Source organism: Pavona decussata, unplaced genomic scaffold, assembly GCF_977016875.1.
Source record: "Pavona decussata unplaced genomic scaffold, jaPavDecu1.1 SCAFFOLD_175, whole genome shotgun sequence".
Taxonomy (NCBI): domain Eukaryota; kingdom Metazoa; phylum Cnidaria; class Anthozoa; order Scleractinia; family Agariciidae; genus Pavona; species Pavona decussata.
Genome location: NW_028145586.1, coordinates 4292501 through 4309322, shown reverse-complemented (window position 1 = coordinate 4309322; position 16822 = coordinate 4292501). Strand labels below are relative to the sequence as shown.

General features: G+C 40.1%; 2 protein-coding genes across 3 annotated transcripts in view; both read right to left on the bottom strand.

The window, feature by feature from the left end:
• The window catches only part of LOC146463769 (bifunctional heparan sulfate N-deacetylase/N-sulfotransferase 4-like), a 37485-nt gene extending 24461 nt beyond the window's left edge, over positions 1-13024 (bottom strand). The window contains exons 1-2 of one of the 2 annotated variants that reach the window (XM_085084096.1): positions 12697-13024; positions 1623-2543 (exon numbers count right to left, since the gene is read on the bottom strand). The gene's annotated coding sequence lies outside the window, so the exon portion shown is untranslated. The remainder of the gene's footprint in view (positions 1-1622; positions 2544-12696) is intronic. The other variant, XM_085084095.1, reaches the window with a different exon arrangement.
• LOC146463768 (uncharacterized) overlaps positions 1-16822 on the bottom strand; it is a 225952-nt gene that overhangs the window by 178835 nt on the left and 30295 nt on the right. The gene's annotated exons all lie outside the window — the stretch shown is intronic.

The following is a 16822-nucleotide window of genomic DNA, read 5'->3' as shown; positions in this document are numbered from 1 at the left end:
CCCAAGGTTATAAACGAGGTTATCTCCTAATTACAGTCAGCTTCTTTTGTTGCGGGCAGCCTCGGGACCGCGAGTTAGAATCCTTAACATCGAGAAGACCGTAACAGCGGGAATTTATTTCAGTCAAAAGTCTGTACTCTATTTTTGCCGGGGATTTAGCTGCTGTCCGTAATAGCGAAGTGTCCGCAAGGCGAGAGTTGACTGTATGCTGTTCAATGACGTGAAGATGACTGCTTCATAAGCAGAAGAATAAAATCAGAGTACTAATCCGGTAAAACTAAGCCAATTTTCTGTATTGTAGTTGTAATTGAGAAGCCTGTCTCGATTAATTAACGGGGGCACAAATGAACTTTGATTTCTTCCCAAAAAGCGAAAGTTAACTAACAAGATTTTATGCCCGGCGACGACAAATAATTAAATTAACGAAAACGTTTAAGGACCGACTGCAGAGACGCCGAAAAGTCTTTAAGGGAATTGGCTATAACAAGTTCGTTCGAAAAGGACCCATCTTGTCTTGGGTAGTGGGGGTGGGGGGGGGGGGGGGAGGTTATCGAAGACACCAACTATCTCATCAATATTGCCGAAAAATTTTTATTGGCTTTAAAATTTGAGTTGAGAAAGAAGTATTCAGCTAGCGTAAATCAGCATTGCTAGATAAACAAGAAAAGTAAGGTTTGAATCTCATTGTCATTTTTCCTGCTGGATAGAGGGGTGGCTTATGCAACAAAGACACCATCTCTTGAGGTTCGGGGAGTGCGGGGGGGGGGGGGGGGGGGAAGGAGGGGCGTAGTGCAGGCAGAATTCACCAGCTATTTTGGGGTTTGGTGGGCCCTGCTCGAGTATAGTAGTTTTAAGCACTTCCTTGAGACAATGTTCTTTTTCAATGAGCGTGTTAGACGGGGACCAATGACAACTACGGTGGCTAATGAAAATGGACCATTGTCAGGGACTAAAATGATCTTCAAAAGTAAAACGTTTTCTGTACAAATGACTACATTTTGAACTGCGGATAAAATAATTAATAAATAAGTGATCGTCGTAGTTATGTACGCAAATTAAGCAGCTGCAAATGAAAGCCTGAAAAAAATTCAGGATTGAATGAGGTAACATACATTACAAACATTGCGGGATTTAAATATATTTCAGGCTTTCTTTTTGCACTGGAATCGCGCGCGAAGGCATTGCATTTAAAAACTCTCACGGATTATGGAATATATCAAGACTTACGCAAAAGCTTGTAAGTTAAGGACGGTGCCTACTAATACAGAGCAATTTTTGTGCAGTTTATGACTATACCGGAAAAGCAGATCTTAGCAAGGGCTAGTGGAATCCAAAAAGAAAATTGGGGTAACCAGGCATTTTTAGAGATAATAAAGCAACAATAATTTTAAAAAGTGCTTAAATACAAAGCAATGTATGACACGTTCTCCCAAATTGAAGCTCTTCTTTTTGGATACCAAGAGCACTTGCTAAGTTCTGCTTTCTCCGCATAGCTTTCAAGCGCGCAAAAATATCCCTGTATTAGTAGGCACCACCCATAGGAAACCCGAGTATCATGAGATGAGCAGAACATATGCGCAGTAACTAGGCACCGTCCTTAAGCTAGCAACGTGTGCTTTTACTTACCAGAACGTCTTTTTTCTTCATTCTTATCCCGGTCTTGGCGATGAAAATATCGTCTATGTCAATTTGCAGATACCTCTCAAGTGAAAACACAACAGGATTTACCGGCGACAAATAATCTAAACTATCCATAAATAGCATGGTGTGTAGGAAGAACGGAAAACCTCCGCCAAAAAACACCTTTTTAATGCCGTCTGTCTTCCCATCATCCAGAATAATAGTGGCTTGCTCTGTTACTGCATTGTCAAGGTCTCGCTTTCGTCTCTTTTTACGATTAGTGGCGAATTCAACAGTCTCGTACGAAACTAGCCGCGGGTCATATCGCAGAAAATTCCACCTCGTTCCTTGTCCCTTCTGCACGTAAGGTTTCACCGTTGAGCCGCCTCTGCCAGTGACTCGTAATAGCTTTGAATCTTCGTTAACTTCCACATCTAAGGGCTGTCTCTCTTTTTGTGGCTTAATTACCTCGAAGTGAAATTCCGCTATGTATCCCACATGATTCGAGATGAAAAACAGGATACCTGTTCCGAATTTTTTGCAGTAAAGTTTCACTATTTGCCTTACATTAGGTTTGAGGTCTATGTATGTCTTAATGTCTACAAAAACAAGAAGAGAATATCTGCCTACAGAGATGTCCGGTTTTAAATCTACTTTTAAATCCAAGAACGCTTTGTCGTCAGCTTCGCTCACAATATAAGGCGCGCGTAAACCATCCAGGAACCGGGTCACGTAGTGTGAAAGCTTTGATCGTTCTTTTGCCCAAGATTTATGAACTAGCAATATTTTTTTCTGCACCTGAAATGTCCTGTTTCCGTACTGCGTCGAAGACAACGTCGAATCACCAACATGAAGTTCACTCCTTGCAACTGGAAAAGTGGTTCTCCACGTAGCTTTAGTTACCTCCGTGGCAAATACTTTGTCTGCAAAGAGGAAATGTAAATGTAAAATGTACCTTTTGTGGGAGGGAGGGTGGGGGGGGGGGGGGGGGGGAGGCGGAATAAATAGCTTTGTATGCAAATAATTGAATCCCAGGCAACCCTTGAAAACTCATTATTCGATAATAAAAATGTCATGTTGCTGGCGAGGAAACAGCCAATCATTGGAAATAGAAATTATTACACAGACCTGAGGCACAAAGACAGCCACACGTTGAAGTAAGAAAGGTTTACTTTCACATTTATGTCTTTATTTCAGCAATTTGAGAAGTGAAGTGAATTTCCCATACTAGAGTCTTTAACTAGTAACAATCAAAGATTAGGGAGTGCGTTCGATGATCTCGATCCCGGCCTCTCTCTCCTTTGTAATCTCATCCGCCCCTACAAAAAGATCTGCGGGGAATGCCAGATAGGCGTCCCAAGATCCACCCATTCATTCCGGCAGTCAACGTTGTCCCATACAATCTCGACTCCAATCCGTATTAGGAGTGCGTTCTTCCTACGTCGAACGCAATTATAGCTCGACAAAACGTTCATCGTGTTATGGAATAATCAGCTTTCGGTTGCCTATGCTGGAGTTTTCATATATTGGCAAACTACGAAATGAAAAATTCAGACACCTAGTATAAAAGATCTCTCAATTCTCAACACAGTCTATTTTTCCAGCCAAATTTGCCCCGTCCAAACTGGCAAAATTTATGCTCTCACATAGTCGTTTCGTGCCTTCCTTGGTAGCAAAGGTTTTGCTTCTTCTATCTCCACACTGAAATCTCCGCAGTGTGTTGACGTTGACGTCATCGGTCGACTCTCGCTCGACTATCGAATGATACACGACCGACATTCCGCCGATAGTTGACCGACATTCCGCCGATAGTTGACCGATATGCCACCGGTAGTTGACCGATAAGAAAAGAAAACTCTCTAGCGATCTCTATACTCTAGGCCCGGGACGGGAAGGGAGGGGGGGGGGGTTACCCCTCGGAATTGTTGGTGCGGGTGTGCGGTTCGGTTCTCCAAACCCTTTATAAACCCTGCCACGTTTTCAGACCAAAATATGTAATTTACCGGTCCTTTTTTTCAGACCTGGCCTCCAAAAATTCATGTATCTTTTTTCGGAACTAGTAAATGTTTCTAGGATCTATACCTTCCCTTTTCAGACCAAAATGGTTAAAACCTGTACATGTACCATAATTCTGACCGAAACGGCTCAAGAACCGATATAGCTTAAATAGAGGAGTGCCCCCACCCGTCGGCGCAATTTACCATCAAGGAAATAAGAAGCATGTTTTTTTGGTGGGAAGGTGGGGTTGTGCGTTAGCATATTCGGCAGTTGGGTGGGCCAATATTAAACCACAAATAAACTTAATGCGAAAACGGAAATACGTGATGGACGTTTTAGCACTTAAGGATTTTACCAAGTGTGTCGATGTAACTGAATGCGGAAAAACAGGAAGCGGTTTGCTTTTCGGGTAACTTTCAACACTGCCCTTCACGGTTTACACATCAAACTTTTACTGTCACCCTTATGTTTTCTTTTTAAACATTCTTCTAAATTTTAAACATGTTTGAAATACAAGATCAAATACAGTTATCTCTGACGTAACGTCAAAGTGGCAACACCGGAAGGAGTCCATTTAGCTGTCTTGGATCCACAAACAAGCACTACAAACCAAACACGCTATAAAACCGGCTCGACACATTTGAACGCTTTCTTCTTTCGACACCTGGGGCCCGTTTCTCGAAAGTCCCGCTAACTTATCGGGCCCGATACGTATATTTTGAAATGTTTTTTCGCCGATTACACAGTGATTACAGACATGGTACTTAGCCAATGTTTTCACATAACTATAAGATTTTAAAATTACGTATTCAAAGCTAACAAAAATTGATTTCTGTTAAGAAACATTTATCACCAAAGACACTCTTCGGGCCCGATAAGTTACCGGGAGTTTCGAGAAAAAGGCCCCCCGAGCCGAGTTTCTACTTGTGTAAGAGAACCTGTTTGTAAGGATTGACCATTCACTTGAATCCTATACGAAGCGGTACTTTTCTGAGGAAGTGATGTGCTGCTAGGAGGTTCTAAGCTTTAACCCGTGAATTTAAAATTCCTATAGTTTATCCTGTCAAATGAAAGCTACTGCGTCGTGCCTTCCTTCTGTATTATCCATTGTGTAAAAGGTGCCGGCTTTAGGCTTTGATTCTCTGAGAGTAATCCTGAGTCAAATGACTTCTAGACTTTTTCAAAGTTCGTTTTCTCTTTCGGCGCATAAGAAGAAAGAAGCCAAATTGAAGCAAGTCTAGATCTCTACTTGCAGGGTAAGCCCCCCCCCCCCCCCCCCCAACCCATGCAAACTGGAGAAAGACAATGACAAAGTGGTTCAAACTACTGAGCCAAGTGTGACCTGAAAGCTATTGAGCATCACTTCTCTGAGGTACTGTTCATTTATAGGCTGCAAGAGGTAGCTCAAACATGAGTGTTTTCTAATGTGACCATTCAAATGAAGCCCATTTAACAGAACTTTGCCGCGGTGGCTGTGTCCAACCTCGTTCCTCTGGGGTGAAGAGATGACAGACCGTGGGAACGAAGTTGGTGCTGTTTATTGCGCTGTAAAAGGTAGTTTTAGCAACTAAATGAGCTTCGATCCCGAAACTGTGGATACAATTCAACAGCGTGTCCGTTTCAGTGGCTGAAACTTGAAATCTACTTGGTAGCACTTTGTTTCGTTAACACGGAAAGCCAAAATTTTTCGAATTTTTTCTGTTTTATAAACAAGCCCGTGTCATACATTTTTTGCCGCATGCAACTGAGAAGCTTATCATAAAGGCATCTCAAATCTGTCTCTCAAGATTGATTGAGAAATCTAAGCTGTGGTTAAAATAGAAAATGCAGCTGTATTAGAATCTTTAGAAAGAGAATACCGACCGTTACAAATGACTGCCTCGTTCGCACAATTTTTACGGTGCAAAAGGATTCCAAAACACAATCACCCGCAGAATTCAACAGTATTACTTTTCCTTAGTTTGGCATCGGCGATTCAGCTTAGTTAGTTTATACTCATTTTAAGTTATCTTAACTATTCTTCTGCACTTAAAGATTTCAGTCATTTATCAGGGGCACCCAACGGGGACATGGAAACTAAATAGTTTTCTGTTTTTACCTGAATATTTCCTATAATGAGTTTAATTTATTGTAAGCTAACGCAGTTTGATCCATACCATCACGCCGGCTTCTTAAACTGAAAATTCAAAAAAATTTAGCGAACGGAATCTCATTCCCCGAATTTACGAGCAGCCGTTGGCTTTATGAAATGTTAGCTGGCCATTTTTTGCACTTTTATGGAGGTATTTGCCCCTTCCAAAAACAGAAAATTTTCGGATTAGTTTTTCAGCCTTGCGAAAGGTGGAGGTAACCTTTCGCTAAAGAAAACGCTAGTTTTTCTTGTTGAGGCGAATAATGTATTTCAGAACAGTTATTCACCCTGATTCATGGGAAATAAAATTTTTGGCCCGTTGTGTTCAGAAAAGCCAGGCTAAAAGACAGCGAAAAGCCCAAGATGCACATTGGGGATTGGCAGGGAGGGGATTGGGGGGGGGGGGGGGGTTGCAAACATATTGAAAATAAATGATTGAAAATCATTTACATTCAGTAAACCACAAAAATTATGAAATTAATGAACTCAAGATGAAACAGGAAAACATTAATTCACGTAACTCTTATGCCACGATATGTAAAGGAAATATTACCACGAATTAATAGAAATATGGAGTGATTTTAGGTGAACATATCAATTCACAAAATGAAAGCAGCTTGTACGGAGATAAAATGTTTTTGCGCAGATAGCCGAGGAAGCAAACAACAAGCGGAAACTGTTTTTTCATACGCTTCTGTAGTTATATTATCAAGTTTCACTGATAATAATAAAAAACAGAAAAGCTTCGGTTATCACTGGTTTACAATAGACCTCAGAGTTACTAACTTACAACAACACTTCAATCTCCTTATCGTCCAAAAATCTCACCAAAAACGAGATCATTGTAATTGGCTTTGAGAAATCAAAACAGATAGCTCTGAGAAAATAGGGCGTTGCTATTTTCGCGGTGGTTGTGCTGTTTTTAAAAGAAATTGACTTGTAAAAAAACAAAAATAAATGTCGCCTATAGCTAAAATTAAATTAAATTAAAAGCCAGACGAAAGCACTGTTGGCGGCATAATTTTACATTGCGTTTTGAAAACAAAAAAAAAACAGTTCCACAAAATTGCTTTTTTAGCCGACTGCTTTGGCAGTCTGTATAATTGCTTTCTCCTAAAGGGAAAACCTAAAAAAAACTACCTGATATCAAAATTATGATTTTACAAGCTCAGTTGCTATATCGTTTCCCGGCGCGTGAGTTTGTCAAAACGCGGCAGGCAGCTGTTTCTGGTATCAACATTTTATACAATCACAAGAATGGCGGTTTCTCTTTCAAATATCAGCAGGTTTTCATGTAAAATCCATTTACTAGAAGTCTGTATATAAATTTGCGGGGTTGTTGAATAACCGCCAAGATATTCCGGCGAGCTTATTAACGGTTGGCATAATATGCGAAAAAATTCCTTCTAACATAATGTGATTTTTGAAGCTACTCGTGCGTTCCATTATTGTGGTCGTGGAAGCGAGATGTCCCGCTTCCACTGCTTATGGCGATAGAAGCGAAACGTCTCGCATCCACACTCACAATAAATAAACAGTTTTGTCGGGTGAAAGAAGCGAGTTGTTTCGCTTCCTACAACCAATGGGCGACAAGAAGCGAAACGTCCCGCATTCAATGACTCTTAGGGGCAAGAGCAATATTTTTCCAAGGTAAAACAAGACGAGGAATAGTTTTCGGCTTGGTTTCGTGAAAGACAGGAACTCGTTTTCGTCTTTAGGAGCTTTAATGGATGTTGACAACTGAACTCTCAAACGCTTTGCTTGTTAAACAACGCGGCGCGCACATCCACACAGAGCGCTGTGATTGGTTCATAATGCGCGTCATCTTCAAGTACATAGCGATGGTGGTTACCCAAAATTAAATCATGTTAAAACTTCACGGAGAAATGCGTATAAATCATTTGAATACAAATCACCGCGCTTTTTGTACGTTCATGTCCTTCATGGAACGTGATCTGTATTGACAGAGCTTTTGTGGGAGCTGACATAAAGAAAGATATTAACTTACTGAATACTCGTAAACACCTTAAGAGAAATAGCTTAGTGTTCGTGTTGGAACCCAAGGGATCCAAAGTTCTTGCTGGCTGTCCGATCAAAATAGGAACAGATGAAAGTTAGACAGACTTAAGTTCTAAATATTTGATTACGTGAATCAGGCTGATAGTTCTTTCACGTGTGGTACATATCACGTTGCGTTATTAAACTCCATAAAATGTTTTCTTTTTTTAAAACGTAATCACTCTTAATGACACATAATCACTGAATGTAAAATGTTAAAGTACTCTAAAGCATGCAAAATATAAGGATGTTATTATAAAACTCGTAAATATAAATCAATATACTTAATGTGTCTCAACCAAAAGGTAAAAAGAGACGTGCGAGTGAGGAGATAATCTCTCTAAATTTTGTGTTCTCTTCAGTTAACCTCAGTGTATTGCTACTCAAATGTATTTCGCATATAACACCAAACATGCCATTAACTCAATTAAGCATGGTAAATATGTCTGTTAACCTAAATAGTTCCCAATTTACAAAAAAATCATCTAACTTTAAACATATCTATGTAATTAGATAGCAATCATAACAAGAAAAGGCTAATGCTTGTCCACTAAAACTATGTTTGCAAAGTCATATAAGGAAGGCTTATACTTCACGGTTCCGCAACTAGTATTTCGCTTAACTAGAGCCTTCCCAATTTGAACGGCCGCTTACACTTTGACGTTGTGACCTAGAAACAAATTATCCCGCGAAATAGAGTTGCCGATGGGTCGCCCAACCACCTTGTAAACATGCCCTGAACGGTCCAATCTGAACAACGGTGACCTAACGACTTCAATGCAATTGTAATCTAAATCGGAATGATATACTAAGCGAACATCCGCTTGAACCAGTCGATATAGGCTATTAACTCGAGTTAACTGGAGCACTTCATTTCACGATTGTGCAAAGCAAATTAAAAACTGAACTGTTTCAGTTCATATATATAGCCTATCGAATTTTCAACATAGTTTAAAGTTTAGCAGACATGTACGATTCTTAAACCATTCCAATTTAGGTTGTAGGTTTACACTCTGTGTGGATGTGCGCGCCGCGTTGTTTAACAAGCAAAGCGTTTGAGAGTTCAGTTGTCAACATCCATTAAAGCTCCTAAAGACGAAAACGAGTTCCTGTCTTTCACGAAACCAAGCCGAAAACTATTCCTCGTCTTGTTTTACCTTGGAAAAATATTGCTCTTGCCCCTAAGAGTCATTGAATGCGGGACGTTTCGCTTCTTGTCGCCCATTGGTTGTAGGAAGCGAAACAACTCGCTTCTTTCACCTGGCAAAACTGTTTATTTATACCGAGTGTGGATGCGAGACGTTTCGCTTCTTGTCGCCCATTGGTTGTTGGAAGCGAAACAACTCGCTTCTTTCACCTGACAAAACTGTTTATTCATTGTGAGTGTGGATGCGAGACGTTTCGCTTCTTGTCGCCCATTGGTTGTTGGAAGCGAAACAACTCGCTTCTTTCACCTGACAAAACTGTTTATTTATTCCGAGTGTGGATGCGAGACGTTTCGCTTCTTGTCGCCCATTGGTTGTTGGAAGCGAAACAACTCGCTTCTTTCACCTGACAAAACTGTTTATTTATTGTGAGTGTGGATGCGAGACGTTTCGCTTCTTGTCGCCCATTGGTTGTAGGAAGCGAAACAACTCGCTTCTTTCACCGGAAAAATGTTTATTTATTGTGGTCATAGAAGCTAGATGTTTCTCTTCTATCGCCATAAGCAGTGGAAGCGGGACATCTCGCTTCCACGACCACAATAATGGAACGCACGAGTCGCTTCAAAAATCACATTATGTTAGAAGGAATTTTTTCGCATATTTTGCTTAATACTGCGATATTTTTGTTCATGTACATGCACTGTAAAAAGTTTAATCTCGACTGCAGTGATATATTTTTCGCAAGACTTAAGACTGATATTTTTTAAAAACTCTTGAGAAGGAACCTGTTATACACTTGTGTTAAATAAGTGAAGAATTTCAAACAAACGTGCAAATGCAGATTTCATGTTCGTTTCATGACACAGGAAGCCGACAAGTAAGCAATTACCAAAACACCTGGCTAGCTCACAAATTGATTAAAAATACTCCAAAATCACTGGTTTGCATTTGTAAACGTCTTGACGACAAAGAACGGCCGTATCACTAAAATTAGTCAAGATCTAGCCTCGCTTTAATGCAGAAATCGGCTATCTTCTATCTCTTTAGCTTTTTAGAAGCGTATAGTAATTTGAAAACAAAGACAAATATATCTCGTGTAAATTAACCTCATAACTTGTGTCGATGAAAGCGTGTTTTACAGAGGCCAATAAAACATAAGCTCTACAATCTACACACGGCTTTAAGGGACAAAATGAACGAAATTCGCATCCATGCTAGCAGTAAATAAGAAAAGAAATGCGTTCGTTCTTCTTCAGAGTTGAGAACTATCGTGGTAAGTAAAAAATAATAACTTGATGCTTTCCATTCTTCTTTCTTCACAATTTTCAACAATTGTTCCTCGTGGCCACATAAAGAAACCTAAATTCGAAATAAAGATTGCAAATCTCGTCTAATCTTTTCCCAGTGTCATGAAATTAAGCTACTAAAGCACGATTTGCCAGTTTACAAAAGACATGACAACTTCCCTCGCGGTTCATCAAGACAAATTCCGTCAAGATGGATGAATTATAACATCGCATCACTCTGTTTACGGACATGCCAGAATTGGAAAATATACCTTAACAGAACCACAATTACTGGGCATTTGGTCACCCGCAGATTTTGTGTAAAAGGCAAGAGTTACTCTCAACAGAATGGGCTAAAGAATTCACAATTTTCATCGTGAATTTTGAGTCACATGCCTGTGCATTCATGTTAGGATATTGGCGAAGCATGCAGTTCAAGCGCTCTCTTTAAGGTATCAGCCACCCTTCAGGACCGTCCGCGCGCGGATCGCTGTAGCGTTAGTTGTTTTTGTAAAAACCCCTATAAACCATATATTTTTTAAAAGCTTAATGATTCCAGATTATGGATTTGAACTAACAAAAACTTTTTACTTAAATGTGTTTCAAAATTGGAACGCTTTGTGTAAAAGTACACGTCTCTATAAATCATGTTCCACTCCCGCCGGAAATAAACGGAAGAAAACAATTAACACCGCATTCGCTTCTCAACACGTTCCACTAAAAAACCGTGTCTCAGATTTTTGACAAGTGCGTTTGTTTCTCTTTTATTAGCAAATGAAGTTGGGGGAGGCAATTAGTCAACACTCCCTGTGGAAAAAAGGCCCTAGTTTTAAAATCAAAAGGAGTATTAAAATTCGCAGACACGGTTTTGAAGAAGAGATATATGGCATCACTCTGGCCAAATTTGAGCCAAATTGATTGAAAGGCTGCCGACTTGGAGTTCAAAACGTACGAGTCGATCGGCAAAATTTGCGTTCGGAGATAAAACAGAAAATACATTTTTGGCGGCATCCTACCTGGAATGAGATTATAACACCTAAATGTTTATTCTGATTGACATCAGAGAGGGCTCAATTTTCTCTAACAATAGGACTTTGACAGGTAACATGCAACAGGAACAAACTTTCGCGGCAAGCAGCGGGAAATAACTATTTTGCTTCCAGTCAGTTCAATTACACTGCGTGTGGACAAAAGACAAAATTTTTGTTGAGGTTAGTGAATGTACATGCATAGTAATCGTTCAATTTACAAACAGCAATACGCTTTTCATGTAACAATAAAAATATATTGTGTTTATTTCTTGAAAGGTTGGCTAAGTTGGTAAAGATGCCGAAAACCAGTGCGAAATCAACACGAACGAAAGCGAAGCCGCCGAATGTCCACCACCGATTGCTCGAAGGTCAAGGACTGAGGCCCGGTTTATTTCAAACGCTCTGCTCTTCTCGGAAGAATTAAAAACAGAATTTGTCTTGAGCGACGGACAGCCTTCATTCTCGCACTGGATTCTCCAGGTAGAACCAAGTCCATGCTTAGTCGCTACATTTTCCACGACTTGGACACTTCCCTGGCAAAATCAACAAGATACAGACTCGTCTAGTTTCTGAAGGAGAATTTCACTCGATACGATAGCTCGACCGCTTATTGTTTTCCACGTTCCATCAGCAGATGGGGTCGATGAGCTTAATTGGCTTTCTTCTTCTGGTTCTTCAAGCTAAATTTTGGAGCGGCTTGCACTCTCAGCAACTGTAGCATTTTCGGTTTTCTGAATATCCAACTCCTCCAGCCACTTCTCTTGTCGATAAAATGAGCCTTTGTCGCTCTCTGCTAATTTTGCAGCCCATTCTTTGTCAAACTCGCTCTTCGATTTCTTTTTCGATGAGGAAAACGGACACGATCTTTTCTTTTTCTTTTTGGCGGCATTTTCACCGAAACAAACGCTAAATATCGAGGTAAAGGCTATATTAAAACAACACGAAGACAATTCGCACGTGTTGTGTCGTTCGAGGCACGCACTCGGTATCACGTTACTAGTTCAATGACAGATCTTGTCAACGATCAATTAAGATAATTAACGAGAAAAAATCTTTTACCCCCGATATCTTTCGACAGAAATAACATTTTCTTCTGATTTTTTTTTTTTTTTTAAAGAAAGCTCTCAAGCATATCTATTTGAAAACGTTGAAACCTCAAATATGGCAGCGATCCGCGCGCGGACAGTCCTGAAGGGTGGCTGATACCTTAAACCGTGTTCAATATAAATGACCGCTTGAAGTATACCAAGAACAAACAGCGATATTCTTCATCTAAACTGTTTGTATCTAAGCAAAGATTGTACGGTTATAGAAACATTTGTTCGCTGCATGCCTGCGGAGTCGTTATTAGAGCGTCCCTGCTCTTTGACAGCAATTTGTGAAAGGAAGATAAGCTCGCGTATTAAAGCAAGACAACAAAAACTTACCGGTATTCTCGTGGTCATTGTACAAGGAGAGAGCGATAAAAAATCACAAGCCAGCCGAGAGGAATTACAGCTAGGAATAACTTTCGAGAGAAACGAAGTCTTTTAGCCCGTGTGAAGACTCGCATCGCATCGCTGCTCACACATCCATAAAACTTCGACAACACTTGCTCTCGCAGTTCTCGCTACGATATCCCGTAGAGAAGATCTGAATTTTTCGTTGATGCCTTCACGTTATAGTCACATTATACCGCTGGAATAACTCACAAGATCATCTCAATGAACTCAGGTAAGTCTAATCCAGTGAGCTCTGTTATCTCTCAACAAACATTTGTTTTGGTGTTGAATACAATCAACAACTGCACTTTATTAGCGAAGCGCTTACGACATCGGTCTATATCACTGAAATTGAATAGGGGCGGGGAAATAAAGAATGAATGGCGTTATCTCAATGAAACATAACGCTCTTGTCACGCACTACAGTTATTTCAGTGGCTAGAAAATAAGTTAATTCAGACAAAGATATCAATCTTGTAATTTTATTAAGCGCAGGTGATGTTAATTATGCAAAATAAATTCTTCATTTTGATTTGTTTTTAATTTTAAGCCTGTCAGAAGCCATAATCAGAATGTCCAACATTCGTTGATTTGAGTGTCAATGTGTAGATAAGATTTCATGATTGCATGCCGACTACTTGCTGCCAAATTTTTAAATAGCTGGTCAAACTGAACTTTATTTTGTTTGTGGCAAAATCAGTTTTATGTTGGACAGCTTTGGAAGCAAAGAACAATATAAAAATAAAATAAAATAAATACGATCACAAAGAAATCATGAAACTATTGAATGCGGGAGACTACATAATTGTAAATTGTTCTGAGTACTTTTCGTTTAATACCGGATCTCTTGTTGCGGAGCTGCACTTCAGTCAGACATCACTTTACGTGAACCAAACCGAATACAGGGCTGACACTACGACCCACGACGGCAAGGGCAGTTTTGAACAACCGTCAACGAGTCGAGTACTGACCAGTCTTCTTCAGGATCCGTAGATCTTGAGCTGTCCTTTGCCGTAGTGTCATCTCTGCAATCAATTTAGGTTTACGGAAGAAATTGCATTGTACTATTTATAGCGAGTGTTATACCAGTGCCATGAAGAAATTCAAAAGTCAGGTCAATACAAGTATTCCCCACCCATCCCCCTGCTGATAATTTTAATTAATGTCAACTTTATAATTTTAATATTACATTGTGATAGTTTTGGTTGAGAGTCACAGAAGGCATTGCAGGCGTTAATTTGGCCTTCGTTTGTTTTACTTCCCCACAAAAATAAGCAAAAATCAGTTTGATCTTGTTTGTAGGGGTTCGAAAAGGTTAAAAGTTGTTGTGGCATTTTAGCATAGTTCTGTAACACAACATTGCTTCTCTGGTCCGCTGTGAAAAATATCATCAGTGAATTAGCTAGATTGCTGAGGTCTTTTATGAGACTTACATAAGCCAACAACATAAGTTTTGTAAACAGTTGTCAATATAAAGGTTCCAAAATCCAATTAAAAATCGTGTCTTTTTTTCGTCATATCATCAGAACTGATCGAGCCACTTGTACAAGCTATCAATTTTGTGGTCAACTGTTTGGAATTCACAGACGAACTGACACAGGCCTAATCCCTTCATTTACACAAATGTTGATTAAATACGGCGCCGCAAAAACCACGATTTCCTTCGCGCGGCTCCACAATGTCTAAAACAGCACAATATCTTTGCAAATTCTAATGAAAATGTACAACATTTGCAAAAGAAATTTACACCTTCTTTGTGTTCGATGCATCACATATCAGGCGTCATTACGTGCAATAAGCGCCAAGGTATTTTCTTCTCGTGACAAATAAGGGAAAACCGTGAAGCATTAGAATCTGCAAATCAAAATAACGCTTAGAGAAATGTAACCAGGCCTCGATAGACCTCAGTGGTTAAAAACGTAGACTCCACAAAAAAAAAAAAAGAAAAAAAAAAACGAAAATAAAACAAACGACAACTGTGATCAATTCGCAGCCAACAGTAAATTAATCTTCCACTAATAATCTCCTTAATACTGAAGAAGATTCTTCTCACGGTTCGACTGAAATAAATGAAATTATTAGATATACTTTTGCCTGTGTTTTGTGGTCAGGGGATTACTCTCCTTTACACTAAAGCTACTGTTAAATTAATTCTTTCTGTAAAATCTTCTTAGCTTGTCTCCCTTCAAACCCCCCCTCCCCCCTTCATCTCCCAAAAACATTAGACCCGTAACTACAAAATTTTAACAAAAACTGATCCTTCCTTAATATCAGATCCCAAGTCAGCTGTGTTTTTGAAGCCGTTTTTATTGTCAAGTGGCACCACGCTTGTTATAAAGCAAGTTCGCGAAACTGACGAACACACCCGACTGAATAACCGACTATAGAAATTTCTCTAAGCGAATGTGAGGCTTATCTTCGGATTTTTACGGTGTGCATCGATCGGCACCAAACGTATGAACTGTATGTCATCTTGGTCTAAAAAAATGTTTACCTCTAGTAATCGATTGTCACCCCCTATCAGCAGAAAAACTGAATTTGGTCAGACTCAAATCTGGAACGAAAAATCTAAAAATCGATCAGACAATTCTTATATTCTTTTGTTTCTTGGTGGCTCGAATTGTAACGTTTTTTCTTGGTAAACTAAGTTATTTCCTGAGCCAGTCCGCGCTTGGCTGAGCCTTCGCTTTGTTACGTTCCAGTTTCGTTCGTGTTGTTGGTTTTAATTTTGTTCCAAATATTGAAACGAATTCGATTGATTATGGCGTTTTAAAGCTTACTTAAAAAACAGTTAATGTGAAAAACGTTTTTCGATCACCGCTATATATAGCTCCTTTCGAAACCCCTCGGATATAAGCCCCTCCGTTTATAAGCCTCCCCAAAGCCTGGTTCTCATATGCAGCCGACCTACCTGCGATGACCTGCGTTGTAGTCGCCGGTTGACGTGATTTTTCGACCCAGGTGCATCGTAGTGGTTGTGCAGATTTACCTGGGACGTGCCACCGGTGAATTTAAAAAAGCGGGCTTAAACGGCATCATTTGGCGCTCTTTTTAACATTCCTTCAAAAAACATGGATAGAACCCTGGTAATTCGTTGCCAGTCTAGTTTTCGCTAGTTTTGTTGCTTTTAAGGAGATACATACGAAGAAAGCGTGAAGAAAAACGAGTAAAACGGAAGCGGAAGTTTTAAGCTCGCGCTATGCTTCGAGAAAGGAGCCAGCACGGACAGTATCATACTTTGTTTGCTGCGTTGAGGCTACACGACACATTTCTTCAGGTGAACAGAATGGCCAATTTGTTTTCTCGAGTTTATCTTCTTATTTGGAAAATGATTTTTATCTTGGACGTAATGAATTGTGGGCTATATTTGCCTCTGGTACTTCGCCGACGATCGCCGGTTCCGTTCACATAAAACGTTTTTTTCGCCGGCGTTCCAGAAGAACTGCCGACCTGCCTGCGAAGTTGAACTCAAGTCAACTTCGCAGGCTTGCCGGCGGCAAAGGCCTGCGATGGTTGTTGCTGCCGACGGCGTATGTTCTCATATGTCGGAACAGTACCCCAGGCAGTACCGGTGGCTGTGTCGCAGGTAGTTCGGCGGCATATGAGAACCAGGCTTAAAATCCCTTATTAAGGGTATAAGTCCAGTGTTTATGTAGTCTATATACAGTGTAAAACCCCAGTCCCCAGGTGTACATTCAAGCTCTTTTTATAAGTTGTTTCAATTCAAAATTTTCCTGACTAGTATAGTGATCCAACTAGATCTGGCACCTTTGCTTTGTCCGGTTTGTTAGTGCAAAATTGTCCAAAGTGTTCAATCCCAACTATGTAGAAACGTTTACATGCTTGCTAAAAGACCACGAACAGGACCACGAAACTTTGTGCTGGTACATAACTTCATAACCTTAACTCATTTCCAGCCGTCTTGAAAGTATATGTCACGTGACCTGCATGCCCAAGATGCGCCGCCGAGTTTGAATTCTCAGAAGTTCAGAATGACGCAGCTAGAGTGATTGTTCAAATCCCGAGATTTGATCATATCACTCCTGCTCTTCCCGTTAAAGTTCAGAGTTCA